We start from the raw sequence: 13,212 nt of genomic DNA, 5'->3' as shown, positions 1-13,212 counted from the left end.
GGGACTAATGACCTCAGCAGTTGAGTCCCATAGTGCTCAGAGCCATTTGAACCATTTTTTGAAAAAAGTATACATTTCAGAAAAAAAGGGTGCCAACTTTACAGTAAGTGAAAAGATTTTCTCTTAAATTGCAATTATCTCGTAAACTATTAGCTGCACAAAAAAATGTTACTTGGATTTTCGAAAGAACTCTCGGAGCTCTGTTCAGAACTGTGCTCAGAACTCTTGTACTTATTTAAATTTTGCGGAAATTGTCAGAGAATATTTTCGATACAAAAATTTTTTCGAGTATTGTTGTTTTCTTCGTTACATTTTGCAGAACTATTGAAATTTTGTGGAAAGAACTCTAGAACTATGGAACATCTAACAAGAACTGTGAAAAAAATGTATATTTCTCGAAAAAGGGGTGCTAACTTCACACGACTGATTACCATTCCTCCAGGTTGTACACCTCTTGTGCAACCTTTAGATGTGTTTGGTTTTCGGCAAGTGAAATACTTTGTAACAAGATTCTATGATTTTGCGAAGCTGCACAGGTACACAGAGCAGTATTGTTTACGTGATCGTGTGTCAATTATCAAAGTTCAGGCACTCACACATAATCAACTTCGCTCTCCAAAATTCCAGGACATGTTCAGATTTGCTTGACATATGCACGATTTGACGGTCTACACACGGAAAAATTTGAAAACGTTAAAAACATATGTTTTGACAGAGCACAGGGAAAACTGTGCGACTGTGAAACTCTTGCATTCATTTGTTGCAGTTTATGTGACAAACTCTTATGTTTTCATCACTTTTTTGGGAATGATTGTGACATCCACAAGAAAACCTAAATCGGGCAAGGTAGAAGAATCTTTTTACCCATTCGCCAAGTGTACAAGTTAGGTGGGTCGACAACATATTCCTGTCATGTGACGCACATGCCGTCACCAGTGTCGTATAGAATATATCAAACGTGTTTTCCTGTGGAGGAATTGGTTGACCTATGACCTTGCGATCAAATGTTTTCGGTTCCCATTGGAGAGGCACGCCCTTTCATCTACTAATCGCACGGTTTTGCGGTGCGGTCGCAAAACACAGACACTAAACTTATTACAGTGAACAGAGACGTCAATGAACGAACTGACAGATCATAAATTTGCGAAAATAAAGAAAGTAAACTTTTCACTCGAGGGATGACTTGAACCAAGGACCTCTCGTTCCGCAGCTGCTCACGCTACCCACGGGACCACTGCGATCCTCAGCTCACATTATCCTTGATGTTGCCTATCTTGCGCATGTAGTACTCAGTTTGTATATTTTGCTTATTTTTTTCATAGTTCCACACAACTTCTTCCTGTTTTCTCGATTAATCTGTGTTCAGTTTTTCAAGGCCTATCCACTGTGCCAACTTATAACTAAATCTGAGGGGGGTGCGATGGGGAGGTTCCCGTGTAAGAGATACAGGTAACTACATCGCGCTCTAGCGGCTGTTCTCGACTGTATCTGCCCCTCATAACACACCGTTCGTTTATGAAACCGACTAGCATAAAATTTCCACGTTAGCTCTATTGAAACGCCCATCTGCTTCCTTATCCATATGTTAGCCGTGTTATTCTGTATGTAGTATACACAAATAAAAATTCAATTCCCATGGACATATTATAGAGCAAAAAGGAAAGTACCATATACAGTCAATAATTCCATCTGCTTATAAAAGCTCCATTACAAATAGTGCGATACAAATTTACACTAGTTCCCCATGTAAGACAAAAATTATGTCATCATTACAGCAATTGTCCGCGAAAGACATACCAGGTGTACCATTATGAAATGAGTGTTGAGATACAAATGTGTCGATAGGGAACATTTGTTGTGAACGAGTCTTAATTTTTTTTTGTTTGGTTGGTATGACATCTGTCAAAAATATTTAGTATACATCAGGTCATGGAACAAACAACATCATATGTTTTCACCGTGTTAACAATGTCGAATTTTGTACTAGAAAGTGATGACTTGCGGAAAGCAATAATTTTTTGTTTTCATTCGAAAAAAGTGCTGCAGAGTCGCATCGAATGCTTGTCAAGGCATATGGTGATCATGCTCTATCAGAAGCGACATGCAAAAGATGGTTTCAGCGGTTCAGAAATAATGATTTTTGATGTAAGAAATGAAGAACGTGGAAGACCACCAAAAAAGTTCGAAGACGCCGAATTGCAAGCAATACTGGATGAAGATGATACTTTGAGTCAGAAGCAAATGGCAGCAATGCTAAATGTTGCACAACAAACAATTTCTGACCGTTTGAAAGCTATGGGAAAGATCCAAAAGTGTGGAAAATGGGTGCCACATGAACTGAATGAAAGACAGATGGAAAACCGAAAAACCATTTGTCAAATTTTGCTTCAAAGAGATGAAAGAAAATCAATTTTGCATCGAACTGTTACTGGCGATGAAAAATGGAATTATTTTAAGAATCCTAAACGGGAAAAATCATGGGTTAATCCGGGACACCCATCAACATCGACTGCAAAACCATATCGATTCGGCAAGAAAACAATGCTCTGTGTTTGGTGGGATCAGAAAAGTGTGGTGTATCATGAGCTTCTAAAACCCGGTGAAACTGTGAATACTAATCGCTATAGACAGCAAATGATCAATTTGATGCATTGATCGAAAAAAGACCAGAATGGGCCAGAAGACATGGCAAAGTAATTTTTTTACACGACAATGCACCTGCACACAAAGCAAAACTGGTTCAGGATACAATCAAAACACGTGGCTGGGAGCTGCTACCCCACCCGCTGTATTCACCAGGCTTGGCCCCTTCCGACTACCATTTGTTTTCATCAATGGGACACGCAATGGCTGAGGAACACTTCGATTCCTACGAAGAAGTCGAAAATTGGGTGTTTGATTGGTTTGCTTCAAAAGAAGAACATTTCTATCGGCGTGGTGTTCACAAATTGCCAGAAAGGTGGTCAAAATCTATAGGAAGCATTGGTCAGTACTTTGAATAAAATATTTTTACTTTTCAATTCAAAATTAGTGTTTCATTTTCGCAAAAAAAAGACGCTCATTTCATATCGGTACACCTGGTACATCCCGAGTTCGATTCTCGGTCCGGCACACAGTTTTAATCTGTCAGGAAGTTTCAGACACTACGAGATCAAAAGTATCCGGACACCTGGATGAAAATGACTTACAAGTTCGTGGCGCTCTCCATCGGTAATGCTGGAATTCAATATGGTGTTGGCCCCCCTTAGCCTTGATGATAGCTTCCATGCGGCCCTGAAGCGGAGGAATGCTTGCGTTACCATGTCATCGGGAATACTTCGAAAAACGAAGTCTGCGTTTTTCTGTATTACCTTATTTGCACAATAATAAATAATTAATGTATTTATTTGAATTACGCTAATATTTTTTGGGTAAAAAGGAGTCAACAATTTATTAATGGCCAAAACAAAATTCACGGTGTACGTTGTTGACAAATGTCGTATGGTGAATTCCCAACACATCCTAGAACGAGCGAGGTGGCGCAGTGGTTAGCATACTGGACTCGCATTCAGGAGGACGACGGTTCAATCCCGCGTCCGGCCATCCTGATTTAGGTTTTCCGTGATTTCCCTAAATCTCCCTAGGCAAATGCCGGGATGGTTCCTCTGAAAGGGCACGACCGTCTTCCTTCCCCGTCCTTCCCTAATCCGATGAGCTCGATAACCTCGCAGTTTGGTCTCTTCCCCCAAACAACCCAACCCAACCCTAGAACTGAAGAGCAGGAGGTGCCGTCCAAACAATGGAGCATTTACTCAGTTTATGTAGTTAAACGTATCAGACAATATTTAGATGACACAAAATACTGTCTTTTTATCGTTTCTGTTTAATTTTCTAACGTAATTTTCAAATTTTAATCGTATTTTTGTGTGTGTGCGTGCGTGCGTAAAGGCGCGCGCTCGGACTCGTTCCATGGGCAAAAACTTTCCACTGAACCTGAATAACCAAAACCCTTAACAAATAAAAATATTGCCTCCAAGACGCTGCTACAGGAGTTCGAGAATGAGTCGATACCGGAAGTCATGCGGTTTCTAATTCGGCGCTTCTAGCTCGCCTGGATAAGGGAGAAGTTAAAAACCAGGCATCTGCCATCTCAACTGGAACAGTAGTCCTTAATTAAAATCTCCGCAGCGGGAATGAGCCGTAGCGCCACATCAGGTTGAGTCGTTTCTTAATTACACTTTTACGCAAGCCGATTTCGCAATTTCGTGACTGCAAATCTCACATCCAGTGACACCATTTTGGCTGTAACAAGTAAGAAGTGACATGTTTCACTTGGTGTTTATTTCACGTTCCAATCTTTTGGTGGCTTTCACCAGCTATACACCCCCCCCCCCCCACCTGCCCCTCTCCTCCACCCAGCCTCCTGTCGAAATACCAGAGCCTACACCTGTGGTTCGTAACCTTTCTCAGACCGCTACTCCTGAATGCATTGAGATATTAACTTGTAGTCTCTCCCCCCCCCCCCCCTTCCCCAAACCACCATCATCAACAATAGCATCTGCTTCAGAATGAAAAAGAATTTCGTTTGAACACTTATTTTAAAAATCAGAAAAAATAAATGATATTCAGTTTTTGTAGACTTTTTATTAATCCACGAACTAATGAGTCGGATGGACAACAGGTACTGCTTGTTTCCAACAACGCTCTCTTACAGGAGAGCCGGCCGGAGGTGGCCGAGCGGTTAAAGGCGCTACAGTCTGGAACCGCGCGACCGCTACGGTCGCAGGTTCGAATCCTGCCTCGGGCATGGATGTGTGTGCTGTCCTTAGGTTAGTTAGGTTTGAGTAGTTCTACGTTCTAGGGGACTGATGACCACAGCAGTTAAGTCCCATAGTGCTCTGAGCCATTTGAACCATTTTTTTCTTACAGGAGATGACGCCATTTCCTGTGCATAGCGAGTGCTCCATACCACCCCTTCTCAGAAAAGGAAGCTAACCCTCCATACCGAGGGTAGACATTTGTTACAAAACATGATTTCTCCACACCTCTCCTCTCCCTAGCTACACTTCCTTCACTCACACGCTCCACCCCCAATTGAAATAAACCAGTTAAAATGTGTGCACTATACTTAAGGCTTACTATTAGTAAATCACTTGTTACCTAGACTGCTAACTTCTGAACTGGCAAAAATTGCAAGACTTCAGGCTGCCAATGGGTTGTGTCTAACCACTGACAGCATCATCATCATCAACAACAACAACAACAACAACAATAATAATAATACTGTGTAGGCTCTATAGCAGTATAGTACCCATTACATAGTTACTGCTGTGTTGTGCTGTGAATTAGTACCTTTATTATTCGGAAACGAATACTGAAATACATTTCTGGTGTACTGCTGAAACTACCTACAATCGTACAAGATATTTCTATCAGATATTTAAGCATGTCACAATTTTACAGAAGTAATACAAGTCCTAAAATAAAATGTATGTGTGCGGTGGTTGGACTACGTGAGAGAAACTTCCGTACATTATTTCACGACCTGCAATCACCACAAGACTTTGTCACATGTTGTACAAGTTAAATACCGTACCGTGCGAGGTGGTGCAGTGGTTAGCACACTGGACTTGCATTCGGAAGGGCGACGGTTCAAACCCGCGTGCGGCCATCCTGATTTAGGTTTTCCGTGATTCCCCTAAATTGCTTCAGGCAAATGGTGGATGGTTCCTTTGAAGGACACAACAGACTTCCTTCCCCATCCTTCCCTAACCCGATGGGACCGATGACCTCACTGTTTGGTCCCGTCCCACTAATCAACCAACCTTAAATACCGTTTTGTGCAACTGCAATGCAAATCTTAGTAAGACCAAACGCATTTCGCTTTATTCTAAACTATTTTCAGAGCTCACAGTTTTTTTTCTCTTACAATTTTGTTCGCTAGGATTATGAACAGTTCGTATGCTTTAACTTACTACTACTGTATAAATAGTGTCGTTACTCACGGTTTTTGTTGTTTCCGTTATTCAAAAAATGGTTCAAATGGCTCTGAGCACTATGGGACTTAACATCTATGGTCATCAGTCCCCTAGAACTTAGAACTACTTAAACCTAACTAACCTAAGGACAGCACACAACACCCAGCCATCACGAGGCAGAGAAAATCCCTGACCCCGCCGGGAATCGAACCCGGGAACCCGGGCGTGGGAAGCGAGAACGCTACCGCACGACCACGAGATGCGGGCTGTTTCCGTTATTCTTCCCGTTCTCCCACATACGTGTACTAGATTTTAGCACAGAGCACTTTCACTGGACTAAATACATTCACGTTTCTGTGTTCTGAACAACCGCTGTCATCTCGCCTAAAGAAGTAAGATGAGCCGGCCGAAGTGGCCGAGCGGTTCTAGGCGCTACAGTCTGGAACCGCGCGACCGCTACGGTCGCAGGTTCGAATCCTGCCTCGGGCATTGATGTGTTTGATGTCCTTAGGTTGGTTAGGTTTAAGTAGTTCTAAGTTCTAGGGACTGATGACCTCAGAAGTTAAGTCCCATAGTGCTCAGAGCCATTTGAACCACTTTTTAAGTAAGATGACGCTGAAATGCACGGAAAATCTGGCTCTTAAAAACTCCATTGTTTAATTCTGATGCTCTATACTTAGAGCGGACCAGCAGAACTTTTGAAATAAGGTATGAGGAACACAAAAGAGCATGGAAATATGCCACGACCCATTCAACATTTGCAGAACACCTTCGGCAAGAAACGACGATCCTACCATAATAGAAAAGAACATGAAGATAGTCAGTTTCAGTAACAAGAAACATTTCCTGGCCTTACAACAGAACTTCCAAATTAAAAAAAAAATTGTAACAGAGAAGAAGTAGATAGTAAATGACCAGAAAATATCAGTACAACCTAGACCGCCAAAAAACTTAAACACACACACACACACACACACACACACACACACACACACACACACACACACACAGAGAGAGAGAGAGAGAGAGAGAGAGAAAGAGAGAAAGAGAGAGAGAGAGAGAGAGAGAGAGAGAGAGAGAGAGCACCCTTAGGGTTGGAGACATTGGCCCAGATTACACTATTTCAGTGCTTTGTTCCACCAAGTTTCTCAAGGCATGTCCTGTGGTATTATGTCATATTGTAACCTCTACACTTGTGTATTTTCCAGGCCTCTGAAGCCCTGCAGAGTTATGGCATTGCTTCTCAACACTCATAACAGTGACGAAGGCGTACGAAATGGCGGCATGGCAATGGTTCTTCAGAAAACAAAAACGTTATTCAGCTGCCCCTACCCACTGATTTTATGCAACTCGCAATACCTCCGAATACGACATGCACTATTTTCATATTCTCTTGCTCGCAACATGCAAACTATTACTTTTAACAGAACCGTTTCATAGGAAATTTAATGTAGTTCAATTGTATACCGAGATATATTTTTACTAGAGGCTGTAGTTTTCGAATTATAAAGAAAAACGCACAAAAGTGAACTTCAAACGCGTCTTTCTTGAATAAGTCGAAAACCGTGACGTCCAGCGAAAGCGTAGCTCAGTAAAAATTTTAACTACATTTCATTTCCTACAAAAAGCTCCTGTTCATTTTTTCTGTAAGACTAAGAGTTTACACGTAGCTAGTGAAAGAATATTAAAATAACACGCACGGTTTTTGAAAGTGTTGCAGGTTGCATAAAGCCTAGCTGAATCGCCCTATATTTATTGTTAGTTGAAGTGGTGTGCGCTAAAAACTGCAACATAAGTATATGAGAATAGACACACCACTGCAGATGCTTTAAAATACAGCTAAACGCGTTTGGTCTTAACAAGACTTTATTACAGTCGCAAAACGCTCTATTTAAACCATATATAACTCATAAATCTCCATTGCTGACGGACTGCATTTTGCTAGTATCCTGCCACTGATGCCTGTTATCTGCCTGACCTACTGCTGAGCCTATGTAAACGTTCCATTTCATATCCTTACAAATAGTTTCATCCAGCTGTTTAGGTGAGTTGACTGATCATAATTTTCCCTCGCTAATGTTGTAGCCATAGAATACCACTCCTTTTGCGAAGTGCGCCATTTGACATTTGTGTACACTTAAAGCAAGTTGCCAATTTGTGCATCAGTTTGAAATCTTATCAAGGTTTGTCTTGGTATTGGAGGAGTTTTTTCCAGTTAATACTTAACTACAGACAAGTGGATTATCTGCAAAATGTGCAAGGTTGCTATTAAATATATTCTGTGTGCTATCTTATTTTAACTGTTTGTGGGTAGAATTTTCTGAGGAGCTTGAAAAATAGCTTAACCCCCCCCCCCCCCGGGCTGGCCAGTGCACGATACCAGAGAGCGTTAATTCACTGCGAGGATTCGGTACTGGTCTGGATGTCTGACTCCACCTCCCCCCCCCCTCCCCCCGGGTCTCGCAAAGTAGGCTTCTGCACTGTACGCTAAATGAACAGGTCAATATTTAGAGGGAAAAAGAAACACGGAATATAAACCACTACAAAATTTTAACAAGCTTATCAGATAAGGCTATGTATTTTCATGTTTCTGCTCAGACGGCTGTTCACATTCAAAATTTCATATAGTGTCCATGTGATGTTCGGTGATTGCCCTAAAAGATTCGTGGGCTAGTGGTGCTCCACAGCAACAAAACAGTGTACGAAAACAGGACTACTTTATTGTAAATGAAACAAGGTTCTAAAATATGAACTGAATTAGCTTCGTGGTACATTGAATGTCCAGTGTCTCTTTACTGCACTGTTAATTGTTTTTGAAGACGTGCATATTTCGCCGATTTCTGAACCATGAATACACAGTGTAGAGCCCCCCGCCTTGCCCCTTACACACACACGCGCACACACACACACACACACACACACACACACACACACACACACACACACACACACACACACACACACACACATATTTCAAAGTACTTGCCCCATGCAAATCTTTGTGTACAAAGATCGTAATTTACAAAAAGAAGCTGCAGTATCTACACCGATGTTGCGGCAAAAATTTTGCAGTGTGCTGCATTTATTGAACATCGCTTGCATACAGGATATGCCCGCATCTCGTGGTCGTGCGATAGCGTTCTTGCTTCCCACGCCCGGGTTCCCGGGTTCGATTCCCGGCGGGGTCAGGGATTTTCTCTGCCTCGTGATGGCTGGGTGTTGTGTGCTGTCCTTAGGTTAGTTAAGTTTAGGTAGTTCTAAGTTATAGGGGACTGATGACCATAGCTGTTAAGTCCCATAGTGCTCAGAGCCATTTTTTTGCATACAGGATAATTCAGCTGTCCGTACCTATGGCCGGCCGGTGTGGCCGTGCGGTTAAAGGCGCTTCAGTCTGGTACCGCGTGACCGCTACGGTCGTAGGTTCGAATCCTGCCTCGGGCATGGATGTGTGTGAAGTCCTTAGATTAGTTAGGTTTAAGTAGTTCTAAGTTCTAGGGGACTGATGACCACAGAAGTTAAGTCCCATAGTGCTCAGAGCCATTTGAACCATTTTTTGAACCGTACCTATGGATTCTATGCAATCTGCAACCTGCAACACCACGGGCCAGTTTTTCATATTCTCTCACTCGCAATGTGCAAACCAGTAGTCCTACAAAAATACAGAACACAACGTTTATGTACCAGAAATAGTTCAGGAGTTAGGACGTCATGAAACGAATGTAATTAGGTTTTCACATGCTTAACGTCAAATATTGGACAAATTAAAATATCTGCAAAGTGATCAGATATTTGGTGCTGTATGATACATGGCAGTTCGATTGTTTACAGAATCGCGACTGTGGGAGGGTTTCGGGTGGTAACTATAATACGGTCTTGATTGTATGGGCATTGAAACTCTGTATCCGCACGCCCGCCTCGTTCGTTGAGCTGACACCCGAACCTCCAGATGTCAGACAGTCAGATCCGTAGCATATCGACAGAGTATCAACCAGAACTCCGATATAGTTTGTGCTTTATGCTGCTGTATATGAGAATGTGGGTAAACGGTAAGTAATAACTAACACGTGGCCCACGGAACACACGAAGAGCGTAACTGTCAGCGTTTGTCATTTTGACCTCCCGTGAGGAAGTTGGCAGAGCGTTACTCTATCGTACTAATGGGCCCAGGTACGACTCCTGCTCATGTCAGTTTTCGTATTGTACTACGTGTGGGACTGTTACGTGGGACATCATGCTCCTAACAAGTAAAAGAACTGTTATAGCAATGCCCTACTGGCAAACCCCTTTCACTTCGTTCATTTGAAAGTAGCAAACCCATAGAGTACATTCGTCGTTTCACAGAATAAACACAGACAATCGGAAAAGAAAAACGAAAAAACAGCTGCATCACAACGCAAACGTATTATTAATGATGACAACAAGATTGAAATAGTAAAAGAATTCAAATATCTCGGAGAATGGATTACTTGGAATGCTGGGGAAAGCAAAGCAATGGAATCCAGAAAAAATAAACTTGAATTGGCCTTCCAACTAACAAAAAATACATACAACAAAAAATCCCTTTCATGGGGGTCCAAAATTACATGTTACAAGACAGTGATTAAGCCAGAAGCACTGTATGCAGCAGAAACACTTAACATGAATTTCAAAGGCCAAATGGAGAAACTTGAGATAAAGGAAAGAAAAATTTTAAGAAAAATCATTGGGCCAAAATTTCAAGACAATAAGATTATATACATTAAAAATGAAACTCTCTACAAGAAAATTGAAAAACTTTCAGATTCTATGCGAAAAAGGAGAATAAATTTTTATGGTCATCTTCTCAGAATGAATTCCAACAGATTAACTAAACAAATCTTTGACTTCTTCCGTAACCGAAAAACGAAGCCCAACTGGTTTAAAGAAACTGAGAAAGACCTAGTGGAATTAAATATTTCAGAAAATTCACTTATTGATCGAACTGCTAAATTAATTACTAAAGATGAAAACATAAGGTTCCAAGACAAATCCACACAAAAGTCCAAATCCTTCATCTCGGAAGAAGAGAGGAGAAGAAGATCAGAAAGAATGAAGAAATACTGGGCCCTAAGAAAAGAACAACGCACAAAGAAATGATTGATCCAGCGTACCCCAAAGAGGGTGAAACGAAAGAAGAAGAAGATGACAACAATAATAATGATGACAGTAACAATAACAATAATGGTAGTGATAACTGAGTACTAGATGGCAGCACTGCCGTACTTCAGATGTGGGTGTTGTGGCCAGAGACTCGTTCGTGTTTGTGCAGACGGGAACGAGGGGTCTGAAACTGCCTTCCAGTCCACATGTTACCGCTACAGCTGACAGTGCAGTTTTGCTACATGAAACCGTGGAACGTTATTGATATTCTCGTCGAACTGTTGCGTAGCGGCGGCTCTGTAACTACAAAAACGGAAGTAACTGGCGAAGAGGAAGAATGCGCAGCATTCCTAGTAGACTTAACTGACCAGTGAAAGGTGTCGAACGGCACGAAAGAGGAAACACTGGATATCGATGAGCGCACACCAGATTGAGCGTTCGTATGTGACCAAGTGCAAGCCGGCCGCGGTAGCCGAGCGGTTCTAGACGCTTCGGTCCGGACCCCGCGCGACCGCTACGGTCGCAGGTTCGAATTCTGCCTCGGGCATGGATGTGTGTGATGTCCTTAGGTTTAAATGATAATTAAATGGACACCCTAGCTGCAAACAGGCGTTGATGTACTTCATTGGGGACATGTTGAAAATGTGTGCCCCGACCGGGACTCGAACCCGGGATCTCCTGCTTACATGGCAGACGCTCTATCCATCTGAGCCACCGCGGGCACAGAGGATAGTGCGTCTGCAGGGACTTATCCCTTGCACGCTCCCCGTGAGATCCACATTCCCAACATGTCCACAACACTACATTCGTAGTGCACCTAATAGATGTTTTTGCAGCTAGGGTATCCATTTAATTATCATTTCATTTCTAGCAAAGCTGCATGGTCATCCACGGTAACTGTTCTTTCGGGAACAGATACTACCGTCATACATAATTAAAATATGGCTTCCCGGCCATTGACCTTCTTGTGCGAACGCACACGCTATGCCCGAACTCGTACGGGACTTGGTAGATTAATCTGCCACGAGTAGTGAGTATGATGGGCAAACATCTATTAGGCGCACTACGAATGTAGTGGTGTGGACATGTTGGGAATGTGGCTCTCACGGGGAGCGTGCAAGGGATAAGTCCCTGCAGACGCACTATCCTCTGTGCCCACGGTGGCTCAGATGGATAGAGCGTGTGCCATGTAAGCAGGAGATCCCAGGTTCGAGTCCCGGTCGGGGCACACATTTTCAACATGTCCCCAATGAAGTACATCAACGCCTGTTTGCAGCTAGGGTGTCCATTTAATTATCATTTCATTTCTAGCAAAGCTGCATGGTCATCCACGGTAACTGTTCTTGCGGGAACAGATACTACCGTCATATATATCCTTAGGTTTAAATAGTTCTAAGTTATAAGGGACTGATGACCCCAGATATTAAGTCCCATAGTGCTCAGAGCCATTTGAACAAGTGCATGGACAAGAATCGACGCCTTCGATATCGTCACCAGAATAGCCCACAAGTGGTGGAAATGACGAAAAACCACGAAAAGTTCGTACTTCAATCAGAAAACGAGAAATTCGAAATGCTCAGATACAAGTTGACGTCTAAAGCAGCCGGAGTCATCCCAAACATTTGCACATCTCACGATGTCTGGAATGAAAAACAGATTTCGCACTAAATGTCCTGCACGACGTGTGGTGTATGAATGGAAAAGGCTGGGGGAAAGGGGAGAGTTAATGTCTTTCAAAGAGAAGTACCAACATATTACAACCAAAAACTGCCAACAGAATATTGGTATAAAAGTCGAACAGTCTTTTTACATGTCAGAAACACGTTGTACCGTATAACAGCTCCAAACGTACTACATACAAAAACTGACAACACCAGGGCTCGAAACCGGGATCCTCGGTATGACCAACTATCGTTGTACAGACTTCCCCACTGGAGAGCTCACAGTTATGCAGTTGCTGTTCTCCGCACCTCAGGACTCGCATTCAGGAGGACGACGGTTCAAACCCGCGTCCGGCCATCTACATTTAGATTCTCCGTGATTTCCCTAAATCTCTCGAAGCAAATGCTGGGATGGGCCATTTGAAGGGGCACGGCCGATTTCCTTCCCCATCCTTGACACAATCCGAGCTTGTACT

The 13,212-nt window shown here is 42.6% G+C and overlaps 1 protein-coding gene and 1 non-coding gene across 2 annotated transcripts in view; both read right to left on the bottom strand.

Moving 5' to 3' along the window:
- The window catches only part of LOC126424790 (RAC serine/threonine-protein kinase), a 770,672-nt gene that overhangs the window by 430,749 nt on the left and 326,711 nt on the right, over positions 1–13,212 (bottom strand). The gene's annotated exons all lie outside the window — the stretch shown is intronic.
- Trnat-ugu (transfer RNA threonine (anticodon UGU)) lies at positions 11,723–11,797 on the bottom strand. Its single transcript has one exon. It is a non-coding gene; the product is annotated as a tRNA-Thr (tRNA).

This window comes from Schistocerca serialis, chromosome 10 (genome assembly GCF_023864345.2).
Source record: "Schistocerca serialis cubense isolate TAMUIC-IGC-003099 chromosome 10, iqSchSeri2.2, whole genome shotgun sequence".
NCBI classification, from domain to species: Eukaryota; Metazoa; Arthropoda; class Insecta; order Orthoptera; family Acrididae; genus Schistocerca; species Schistocerca serialis.
This window is presented reverse-complemented; position numbering and strand designations above follow the sequence as displayed.